Raw genomic sequence first — 12425 nt, forward strand, 5'->3', positions numbered from 1 at the left:
GCATCACTCATTCAGCAAACGCAGCAGTCGCAGGAAAGCAAGTCACAGTACAAGCTTGTCAACGATAGACTAGTACACGTGACGAATAACGGAGAAAAGGAGATTCATGGCATTATAATACCCGAATCGCTGAAACAAGATGTACTCCAATTGTACCACGACAACGATGGTCATGGCGATGTTACTTGGACACTGTCTAAAATACGAGGGGGTACCCAAAAGAAACCGGAATAATTTTTTGAATCGGCACGGCCATGGCCGGGCTAGAGGGGTGACGCGCGCTCTCGTCACCCCTCTAGCCCGGCCATGGCACAGCTTCTGTGGTACCGCGTTTTGCCGCTAGGAGTGCATAGAACGAGCATTCCAGAGTCAGTGAGCCGAGTGCCGTCGCTGAAGGAGGCCAGACTAGTTTAGGCAGAGTTTTAGAGTGACGTCTGTTTTGTGTGAGTGTCGTTTTTGCAATGGCTGATTTTCGTGAACAGCGTGCGCCGGTGAAATTCTGATTTTTTTCTCGAAAAAAGTGCAACGGAAATTCTTGAAATATTCAGAAAGACGTTCAAGGACGATGCTATGGGGACAACTCAAGTGTTCCTGAATTAAATCCTGAATCAAAGCAACAGTCATGCCAATGGAAAACTTCAAATTCACCTCGCCTCAAGAAAGCTCGTCAGGTAAAACCAAACCTCAAAACAATGCTGATTTGTTTTTTTCGACGTGAGAGGAGTCGTCCATTCAGAATTTTTTCCGCAGGGTCAGACAGTTAACCAGGCTTCTTTCTGCTTGGATGTTTTGAAAAGATTGGGCAACAGTGTTCGGTGGAAGCGGCCTGATTTGTGGCAGACGGGTGACTGGTTTTTCCACCATGGCAGTGCCCCTGCTCACACAGCCTGTCTCTACGACAAATTCAGACCAAAAATGGCATGACCTCTGTTCCTCAACCCTCATACTCACCCGACCTTGCCACGTGCTACTTTCTTTGTTTCGTAGAAGGAAAAAACAGGTGAATGGAAAGCGCTTCGCTGATGTTGCTGAGGTGAAGAAAAAAACGACGGAGGGACTGTCAAGCATAACAAAAGATGAATTTAAACAATGTTTTGAAAAATGGAATGAAAGATTCGACAAACGTATCATTGTAAGTGGAGAGTACTTTGAAGGATATTGAAGGTCTGTGCTGAAAATGTGAACAAATGAGTTCAAACAAAAATAAGTCCGGTTTCTTTTGGGTACCCCCTCGTACAACGACGCTACTTCTGGGAAAACATGAAGAACGAAGTTGAAAACTACGTGAGAGGATGCGAAACCTGCCAAAGATTCAACTCGCTGACGGGAGTGCAAGCTGGTTCACTATAAACCCCCGTATGCCATCCTACAACCCATTCGAAACCATCGCAATGGACCACGTTGGACCCATCAATTCCCAGGACTCCAACAAATATTTTATAACCGCTGTTGACGTGACAACGCGATTCATCGTAACACGTGCCGCACCTGATAAATCAACGGAACATGTACTACGTTTTGTCGAGGAAGACATCGTTCTCACGTTTGGAACACCGAAGACCGTGATAACGGACAACGACAAAGTTTTCACGTCGAGAGCAGCAAAGAGATACTTTGCCGAGAAGAGCATCACGCACGGCCTGACATTACCTTACGCTCCGGAAACAAACGGCCTTGTCGAAAGAGCAAACGGCAAAACCTTGTCCGCACTGCAAAAAAACGTGAACGGCGAAATCGACCACTGGAGCGAATACATGAGAGAAACAACATTTCAAGTGAACAACCAACGTCACTTAGGAATAAAATTCTCTCCATTCGAACTACTTTTCAACTACGTCCCACGCAAGCAACTGGACAACGAAATGAACATCCCGCAGGACCCAACTGACGACATCGAAGCAAAACGTGCGCAAGCCAATGCCACATTAACGGCCTATCTACGCAAAATGAAACGGACGCACGACGCTATAAACACCGCCTATCCAATTTCGAAATAGGTGACGAAGTATATGGTACCAAAAAGGAGCAAGAGATGCCAAGCTGGGACCTCTCTACGACGGGCCATACAGAATTCTTGATGTAAACAAAGACACGTTTACAACCGCTAAGGAAGAAAACGGCTACATACCCGACTTGCCACAGCTAGACAACTGAAGCTCTACCATGCGCAAGACAGCGCGGTGACACCATAACCTGAACTACCGGAAGCACAAGAATCGTTCACGCAAGACTCGCCGCGCTCAAGAAAACTCGAAGAGGCACCGGAAGACTGTTCAGATCGCCGAACGCGCCTAAGGAAACCGCCTAAGTGGCTCGAAGATTATATTACCGAATAATACGCAGCAGCGACGCAATGTTTGGGGGCCCGGTCGTGTAAGCATTCGAGTCTCCCACTATCTCCGGACGCCTAGCGCCAGCTAGGCGATATCACGAGAGCTAGAAGGTGAGAACCACGGCCACCTGGATCGGTGCGCGCGCGTGATCAAGCGATCAGAGCGGCCGTGTGAAAACGGAGACGGGACTGGAGAGAGGGCGGCAGAGAAAGAGGGGAGCAGGAGGAGAGCGACGCCGACCGTCATGTGATGGAGATCATGTATCCGAGAAATGGGAGAAATGCCTTCAATAAATGTGTTCAGTTGTAGCGGGTGTGATCGAACAAGGCGTCCAGCGACTGACACTCTACTTCCGAACTTAGAAGTTTCTTCCAATTTTGCTGAACGCCCGCGATTACTAGGCTTTATGCAGGAAGTTTATGTCTCTGTGCGTTTTTTTACAGTCCGGTTTTAAAATGAGTACTTATATTCTGGTTCGCGCAAAAAATCTGTACAGGGATTTGATATCGACGCTCTTCCCGTCCCCATCAGTATCGTTCTGTCTACTTCGTGCTCATGGGTCATGATGTCTTAAAGCGAGTGCGTAAAATGCCAATTTCTCCTTGCAGCAAAACATTTTTCTATAAAATACACACCCAAACTCTACCTGTCCACACGCGAGCCGGGTAAAACGAGAAAATAAGCAGCCTTCTTTTTTGTTTGTGCGGTTCAACCCATCCGAGTCCTCCCTAGGTTTGACTCCGCCCGGCCGCTCTTAGAAATCCCTGTCCTTAGGGGTAATTTCCTTCCCCTGTCTACATTTGTTTGTGTTGTTTGTCTAGCTGAAATAATAATTTTTTTTGGTATATTTACAAACAATGCTCATTAGTTTTGACGCGCTAGGGATACTAGGGGGCTGGTGTGCCGGCATGGATCCGGATGTTGCCAGACTGCGTGCGTCCGAAAGCGCAGACGAGTTTGACGAGTGTCCGACCAGAACGCCTCGCTGAACCATTGCTAAGTGCACAAATTCCGAGGCGAATACCTGCAAACGACCACTTTTTGTGCTTAGGGACTGTCAAGCGCTACGTTCTCTACAAGGTTCTCTAGGTTTATGAAACTGACCATGGAGGAAGACCTCCATGAAACTGACGCTCTTGTTTTGCGGAGGGCGTATTCAGAGGAAGGTGATCCTCGTTGCGATTGGCCAACCGAGAATAGACGTCACTGCTCTACTCTACGTCACTCTGTGGGGACTTTTGGGGAACACTGCGCTTCAACCGACAGGGAAAATCTCAACTCTTCTTGAAAATCCTTGCTCAATATCCCAAGGTATCCCAAGGTGCATTTCTTGCTCGCTTGTTTTTTTTATTTTTTTGCCTTGAGCATGGAGACGGACACGTGCGATGGCGTTGCTTCAGCGGTTTGCGACAAGGCGTTCTTCAATACTAGTAATTTAAAAACACCCATCAAGGATATTCATGGGGAAGGACGCGGTTGTTGCTGCGACGCGTCTTTTCTTTTTCTCTTTCCTCTGATCTCTCTATCTGCACGCGGCAGCGGTGGTGGCTCGGCTCCAGCCAGTAGGCAGGCCCATGCATCCTTCTCCCAGTCACAACTTGTGCGACTTACGTCTGAAGCATTTTGTCGCCCTTCGTGACCTGCGACGGCACCACGACTTCGAGGAAGAGGTGGAGAATCTAGTCTTCGACTCTAATAAAGGTAAGAAACGAAGTCTGCATGCACGCACGCTGTGATTAAAGCAATAAAGGGCCAAAGCGGGATGCAGTCGCGCGCTTAGATTACCGATTGAAAAGTTGCAGTTTATTGACTTTTCGAGTGCGCGCATTTTAAGTTTGTAAACACAGAGCGCGTTCTTTTTTTTTTATTTACGGGCTTACACTCACCTGGGGAAACTTGCACGTGGTTTTGTGCACAAAAACTTAGCGATGACATGCACGTTTTTTAAAGGAACCATGAAGATTTCAATGGGCTTGGTCTAGTGCGACAGATCTGCAGAGGTAGCCTTTGCGGGCATTCGAGTGAAATGTGAAACGTAACGTACTATAACCTTTGAAAGCCATGACTTGTCATAGTCATTTTGCACTTATTTGTAATGTAAGGTGTATAGTTTGTACAAAGTTTAGGTAGTCATAGCTTTGACTCCTAATCATTCTGAAGTGTAGCATGACTCAGCACTTTACTAGTAACATAAGGTGTGCAGAGTTTGTACAAAGTTGCGTAGTCATGCCTTGCACTCATGACTCGTCATTCTGCAACATAGCATGACTGTGCACTTTAATGCTTTGGCATTCTCGCTGGTAAGCAGTCTTATGTGTGTCTGCAGAATTTTTTTTTGGTGTCCTAGCTCCTCCATAAGCAAAGTGACAAGCAGTGCACTCTCTTTCATATTTAAAGTGGCCACTGCAGGAAAACTGGTCCTTGCAGCAGACTCGCTGCTACAGGCCTTGCTTATGCTTTGTTGCAGGCATCTGCAATGTCTCGACAGGACACACAACATTGTCGCGGCATGCACTGGCTTAGCAGCGCTGAAGCCATGGCAATCGCAACATGCAGAAGTGTGTAGGAAGAATGCCCAGCATTATTCTGCCTTTAGAAGTCAACAGCACTGACCTGAATTTGTGGTCAAAGGACAGGGCCATGTAAAAGGTTGCTGTGCAGGAATGAGTTTTTGCAGGGTGTAGTAAAATTGAAATACTTCCATGTAACAGTCCGTGTAATAACTTAACCTGAACTTAATAATTTTCTCCAAAAATTGTTCCCCATGCGCTATAGCAGGAAAAAACAGTAAGCGAATGACTGATAAATTTTTAACAATAAAAAAGCTGGGAAATGCAGTTTTGTACTGCAGGCAAAAGGCTAAAAATTTGAAGCTAAATCTGTGATTGTCATGCGCACTTGGCAGAGGCAGAGCGCCAGTAGTAGTGCGAGAGTACTGCATATGTGCCCACTCCATAGCACATGCATTTTTCATTAGTGTATGTAAAAAGTACAAACTTTAATTTGGCCTTGCTTTTCAAAAAATGAAAGTAGTGTGATACACAAAAAATTGACAGAGAAGTTTTGCCGAAATTTTATAAACGTGCAAAAGCAGAATTTCATGAACATTGCCTTGTCTTGTTACTTTACTGTTGGCTTTCTAAGGATGCCTTATGCCGTTATTCATGTGCTATCATTGTGTACACGTTTTTATCAAAATGGAGCCCACCTTTGTTCACGCCTCAATTTTTAAAAATTTCTTTTTAGTCATGAGAGGTCATGGACTTAACATCATATGTTGGCATCGTGTCATAACTATGTTGCAATGCTGCTGTGAGGCTGTGGTTGCTATGTCGCCGTTGCTATGCTCTTGGCACAAACCCACATACACATCGCAGGATCTTGCTCGGGGTTTACCGTTCGGAATTGTGCTTTCACACTAATAATTAACTAATACTATGTGGAGTGCTTAGTTATGTTTACAATCTTTCTGTTTCAGGATTTCGCGCCTGGAAAGACGGAGAAGAAAGCAAAACTTGCTGCCATTTTATAGCTTCTACAGGAAAGAAGGAATGTGCACCAAGGGTTTTTAAACGCTACCTGCACTGCCACCATTCCGGCTCATACGAAGAGCTTCCTATAGAACAGCGCCAAAGGCAGGAAAAGGGGCAAGGAAGCTGCAAAATCAGCAAACACTGCTTTGCTACTCTAGAGGTCATGGAGAAAGAGGGCAAGGTATATGTAGTGTTTCAAAAGAAACACTACGGACACTTCAATGAGGCCTGCCACCAAAGGCTGTCCCAGGATGATGCCAGAGGGCTTGCAGGTTAGCCACTCCTCTTGTACAAAGCATTTGTGCATGCTGTGTTGACTGTACCGGAATGTGAAAACGTTTAGAAGCTACACTCCACCAACCTTTCATAAATGGGAGACGAAAGTGCAATAGAAATGTATTTTAGGGGGAAGATATTGCTCATTAACTCGAGTGATCATTTCAATGATTTTTATTCTTCTGCGATGCATCTATGGCACGAAAGAGGTGGGACAACACGAAAATGCCTATTGTAAAGTGGGAGAAGGCATGTCCCACAAAACGAGGGGGCGGAAGAAGTTATAGTAGGGCACAGCTTAAGAACCCAGTGGCCAATGCCCCTCAAAGGAAGCCTGCCATCCAATGGCGTCGACCGATTCTCATGATGTCATGGTTAATCCTAGGGGGTAGCACTGCAGGAGGGTGGCAGATGAAAGGGGATTAGTTATGGCTTTAATTGGGTTAACTGATGAAAATCAGCTGACGCCATTGACTGAGGGGGTCTTCTTTAAGGGCCATCTGCCACTTCGTTCTCGAGTTGTATCTGACTGTAGTGCAATTCACTTGAGCCTACTTGGTCGCATCGAAGGGTGAAAAACAATTGATCCACGGCACATTGCATGCACAGCACAGTCTGTACGAACTTCATGCCGTTTAGTTTAGAGATGCTTTGTGGAAGGGGTCCAGTCTTTCGAACTGAACATAAATAGGAATGTCGTCTAGCACTGAACTACTCCAATGTCTGTTCTTTTGTTTTTCTGCTGGTTTCATTGACTATCCTAGGTCTGTCGCTCAATCGGCTGACGTTGAACTTCATCCGTAAGAAGTCGGCTTGAGCTCTATGAAATGTGTCTTGAATGACTGACAGTTGCACTCGATGCTAGCCTCTTTTTTTGGCTGCCTGTCAAAAGCGTAGGCATTTTGTTGCTGATCAAAGCAATGCCACCAGTCTAATGGTTGTATAAGGGCCATGTTTTTTCTCATAAGACAGATCGTCTGCAGTGAACTTTCATTAATTAGAATTATTTGGCTGTTTTGGCACTTCATCAGTAACGCTCGCAGGAACGGCTGTGGTTTGAGTGTTCAGCTACTAAGCTGGAGCACCCGGGTTAGAACCCGGCTGCGGCAGCTGAGTTTCGATGGAGGCAAGAGGTGCCCACGTGCTGCGCAGTGTCAGTGCCCAAAGATCCCCAGGCGGTCGAAATTATTACGGAGCCCTCCACTACAGCACCTTTCTCTCTTGCTTCTTTCACTCCTTCTTTCCTTCATGGCATGGTTGAGGCAGTTACTGCACCATTTCCTTTCCTCAAAAACCACTAACATAAAACACAAGCCTGCACAAGAGTTGAAATCGCAAAAAAAAATGAACAAGCAGCATTTATATTTCAGTTTATGTATGACTGGCATGCCCTCCAATTGTCTCTGACTTAGCAGCAGTCATTCAGGTGTTGAAACTGAAACAGCATGAGAAAAATATTCACTTAGAAATTATTCACCTGGCGTAAGTGAATTCTACATTGTGACTCGTGCACACTATTGTCTTGTGCACAAGTCCAAAGAAACAAAGTTCGCGTTCAAAAATTTGGTGTCTCTACTCCTTTAAAGGTTGCTGTCAGGCGAATCGGTGCATTTTTTGAATATGCAGAATGAAATGGGACAGGATGAGAAGCACATGTCCTTATTATTTTCTTGTCCACATTTTCAGTGCTGTTATATTCCGCATTTATAACACGCTGTATATAACTTCCCTGTTTTGCATTGCAGTATGCAAGTTTAAACACTCAAGCTCATAAAAATAAAGTCCATCTGGCTTTGAAACAACCATTTTGTTGTGTGCTTTGCAGTGCCACAAAAGTGAAATGAAAGTAAGATGAACTGTGTGTCACCTGTGAAAAGGAACAAAGTGGAAGACGAAGGAATCCGACCAGAAGTATTTGTCACTTTATTACATGGCTGTAGGCAGATGAACCAGAGATGTTAACAGTTTTTTCTGTACCATTTTCAGGCTGGTTAGCAGAAGGAGTGCCAGAAAAAACCATTGTGCACAACATCCGAGCAGCTACAAGTGGATCAAGCCCACGGATGCAACTTGTGACCACTAAGGACCTCCGTAACATTGCAGATAAGTTTAGGATTGGAAAAACAGAGCAGAGAGATCCAGACGATTTTAAGAGTGTTGAATTATGGGTCGAAGAAATGAGGGCAAAAAATGAGTCACCACTGTTGTATTACAGGAAGAAGGGTGACCCCAACAGTCATGATGGTGACTTTGAGCTAGCATTAATGACGTTCCCACAACGAGAGCTCCTTTATGAATTGGGGGCAGCGAAACTGTGCACTGACTCCACCCATGGCATAAATAAGTACTAACTCCAACTGACAACCCTGCTCACAATTTCTCAAGATGCCTTTGGTATTCCGTGTGCCTACTTGATTTCAAAAAGGGTGAACACGGGCACTGTGGTGAGGTTTTTCGAGGCCATCAAAGAAAAAAACACAATACCATGTCAGGCATTTATGTCTGATGATGCCCCTGTTTATGGCAGTGCATGGGAGCTGGTGATGGGTCCCTTGAAGAGTCGACTGCTTTGCAGCTGGCAGGTGCTACACAACTGGAGCACGCACCTGAATACAGTCACAAACAAGGACTGCAGGAGTACAACAAGGGACATGCTGCACACTCTGATGAAGTGGACAGATGAGACTGAGTCTCAACAGTTGCTCCCTGCACTTCTTGGTATCCACTCCAAAGAGCATCAGCTTAATTGCCTTTGGCTTTGTCAGAAATTTTGAGAAAACATACGCAAAGAGGGCATGTCAGTGGGCTTACTGCTATCGGCAGTACATTGGATTAACAACAAATAATCACTTGGAGTCAAGGCACTGAAGTACTCTCACTTTGGTGGCAAGGTAAATGGGTGATTGGATACATTAATCAAAGTACTCTTCAATTTCACATCCGAAAAACTTTACAACAGGTGTCAAAGGAGGAGCAGACCACCGCAAATCTGCCCTATTTAGGAAGCATAAAGTGGGGATTGAGCTTTCTAAGTCCAGTACTGAGAGAGTGGGAGATGGCCAGTGGCATGTAAAGTCGCAAAGTTTGGTGAACTTCAAGCACACAGTGGAAAGAACGAGCAAATCGTGCAGTGGCTGTGAGCTTCATTGTGAGCAGTGCGAGGCTTGCCACAACATGTACACAAGTACGTGTTGACCATGCAACGCATGTGCACATGTACAAGCACATGCATGCTGTTGCTATAATGGAGCTACACTTGTGTCAGATGCAGAGCAGCCAGAAAGTAGCATTTGACTGTGCTGGCATTTGTAGGCCCTGCCAGCTGAAGATGGCAGATTTCAGGTGAGGGATTAGGATTATGTTATGAGCTAGTTGGCAGGCTATTCTGACAAAGTGCTTTAGCATAGCAAGCTCAAGACACAGCAGGGAAGAGGAGTGTCATTTGCTAATTTTCTTGAAGCCCACATGGTCATGAGAAAGGTGCGCCATCATATCCCATATCAAGCAGCACCATTGACGGTACACTACAGGCCTCTGGTATTTCTTTTCTAGTCATTCCTTTTTCCCAAAACTTTCCTCCTAGGAATGGAGAACTCATCCCGCCATGGCGCCTCACTGGCTCTGGCGTTCTTAGACTGCTTACACGAAGGCTGTGGGTTTGATCCGGCCATGGTGGCCACATTTCAGTGGAGGCAAAATACAAAGATGGCCATGTGCTGTGCAAAGTCAGCGTGCATTAAAGGGCCCCAGGTGGTGTAAATTAATCCAGAGACCTCCATTATGGTGTCCCTCATAGCCCATGTGCCGCTCCCGAATGTTAAACCCGACAATTAAGAAATTGAGATATTTCAGGCCCCTCATTCCCTACTCAGAATCTGCTTGTGTAAGTACGCCCTCTCTGGCACTGCTCAACAGAGAACTTCTGACAATTGGCAAACATTTTTCATCTTCGGGAAATTAGTGCACTCATTTTCTTGTTCATACCTGCCTTGCATTCACTATAATTTTATTTCTTCGTCATCCCTGCTTGATTTCATTTTATCTGCATGTGATGCACTCATAGAGGCATGCGCTCTTCAATAATATTAGTATGAAGTGTCGCTCCATGCTGCATTCCTCTTTGTTGCGTCGTGCTGTCACAGTGCACCGCCCTTTTAGGACATCTTGAGAAAAACAGCGCTTGCAGACAAAGGACCAGAACAAGAAGGACACACAAAAAAAAAACAGCGCAGTTGTGTGTCCTTCTCGTTTCCTTTGTCTGCAAGTGCTGTTTTTCTCAAGATGTACCCCAACCAACTCGCCCAGTAACACACCTTGCCTTTTAGAACAGTTGAAAAAGTATTCTTGACAAAAGGCTAAGCCGTAGCTGTCATCTTGCACACTGAAAGCTGCAGCGCAAAACTACTATTCATCTTATTTTGCAAAGAGAATACTGCTGCAACAGAAAAACAGTATTACTCATTTTTCAGAACATTGCTGGTGCAATTTGTGACACGAACTTATATTGCCATGGTAGAAACAGCCGTGAATAGCCTTCCCTGATATGATAAAGCACTTCATAAATGAACTTGCTTGGCTCTTACAGTGTCTCTCCACCAGCCTTCCAAGCAATGAGCCTTCTGTTGTGTGATGGGAACACTGTGCCAACTTTGTTGCCTAGAAATTCTAACATGCCCCTATTTGTTGAGAAGGCAGCTTAGATGAAACATATAGTGCCCAGTTAATGTCATTTATGAAAAATGCTTCAAAGCCCAACTGCAACGAAATTATAATTTGGCTAGAATGCCTGTTAAAGGGGCCCAGAAACACAATCTTAGTTAATTGTTTTGCCTGTTGATTGCATACAGTGAGTTATAATGGTGCTATTAGCATCGGTAATACCGCGTACATTCCGTTTTTTAATATTTTAATGTCCTCCCAAAAACAACTTCATGGCTCTGATGGTGTCGCCACACAGTGGCGGGTTTCTAGCAGCGGATATGACATCACCTGGCGCGAGCTTGATGACCGGACAAACAGTAAATATACTGCAAATTGTGTGAATAAATAGAGACACATTTTGTTACCTGTCTGCGTTTTATATTAGATCAACAAAAACAATTTGTTTGTCTTAGATAAAAGCCCTGCAAAGCAAGTAAAATAAAAATACACCACCAGGGGCGCTCTGGCATGGAAACAACGCTGCCAGTCTCACAGAGAGCAGGCAACCATGGACTACAAACTTCCGCGACGTGCTCTGGCTGGCTGTTTTGATTGGTTGCGCCAGGTGCCGTCATTGGGAGAGCGAAATAGGAGTGGGAAGCCCCGCCAAAATCGAGTTGAGGGCAGCGTTTTGTTTGCTTGTATTTTGAAATTTCTTCATTGAATAACTCCCGTTCCTGTGCATCGATTCCTGTAATTCTTTTTAAGTCAGCATCTGTGTGACATAAAGAACCCACCTGAAGTATAGCCGGTATTCCCCCAGGCTGTGTTTCGCAGCCCCTTTAATGTGCTGGGTGTGTCATAAAACTAATCATAACAAAGTTTCATGCTTCTGAGAAAACTGACACTGTTGCTACAAGTGTTTAAAAAGCTGTGTAGTAGACAACGTGGCATGTCCATATAGGCAGATACGGATACCCGAGTGCCATACGGCCTCATGTCTGGCCCATTGGGAATGAACAGATTAAGGACAGTGTAGAGTGAAAGGCTAGGGGCTAAAATGTGGCTTGGCAGTCATGGGTATGGTGCTGCGCCAAAGTTGTTAGGAATTTGTTTCAATCCTGCAGATGCTGATTTCTGTTTCCATTCCAGGTTTTTGTACACCATATTTACTTAAATAATGGATGCATTTGCATAATAAATGCTTTCCCTACATCAATCATCAAAATCTGGGGAAAGTTCAACTGACCACACCATGTTTTACACCATGTAATAAATGCACCAAACTTACCATTCTAATTTTTTCCCACAAGAAACTGCATTCATGATGCAAGTAACTGCAGTATTACAGGTTACAGAATGAAGCACTGTCAGCTGTATTATGTGGCCGCAAGACTGCCTGGCGCCATGTGAAGAGGAATGCTCCCAAGGCTCATCACATCACATTTACTCCAGTATCCACATATGGCACCCGTTTCATCCTGCACGTCACATTCACCTCGGGCTGGTGATAGCCTGCCAGCTAGATTAAGAATGTCACAAATAAAATGTCTACCTAACTGAAAACTGTGGTTGTATATATCGGAGATTTTTATTGACTTGTGGCAGTCTACCTGGACAGGTTATGGTAATGCAAGGCAGC

The 12425-nt window shown here is 45.0% G+C and overlaps 1 long non-coding RNA gene across 2 annotated transcripts; it reads left to right on the forward strand.

Annotated features, from left to right (window-relative positions):
- The first annotated feature begins 3930 nt into the window (after positions 1–3930).
- LOC149327882 (uncharacterized) lies at positions 3931–12073 on the forward strand. Of its 2 annotated transcripts, XR_016286026.1 has the most exons (4): positions 3931–4034; positions 5812–6138; positions 7968–8053; positions 8129–12073. It is a non-coding gene; the product is annotated as an uncharacterized LOC149327882 (long non-coding RNA). The 2 variants fall into 2 exon arrangements; XR_016286025.1 differs by lacking the exon at positions 7968–8053.
- Positions 12074–12425: the final 352 nt, after the last annotated feature.

The sequence above is a fragment of the Amblyomma mixtum genome, chromosome 10 (assembly GCF_055824585.1).
Source record: "Amblyomma mixtum isolate Tamu chromosome 10, ASM5582458v1, whole genome shotgun sequence".
Lineage (NCBI taxonomy): Eukaryota > Metazoa > Arthropoda > Arachnida > Ixodida > Ixodidae > Amblyomma > Amblyomma mixtum.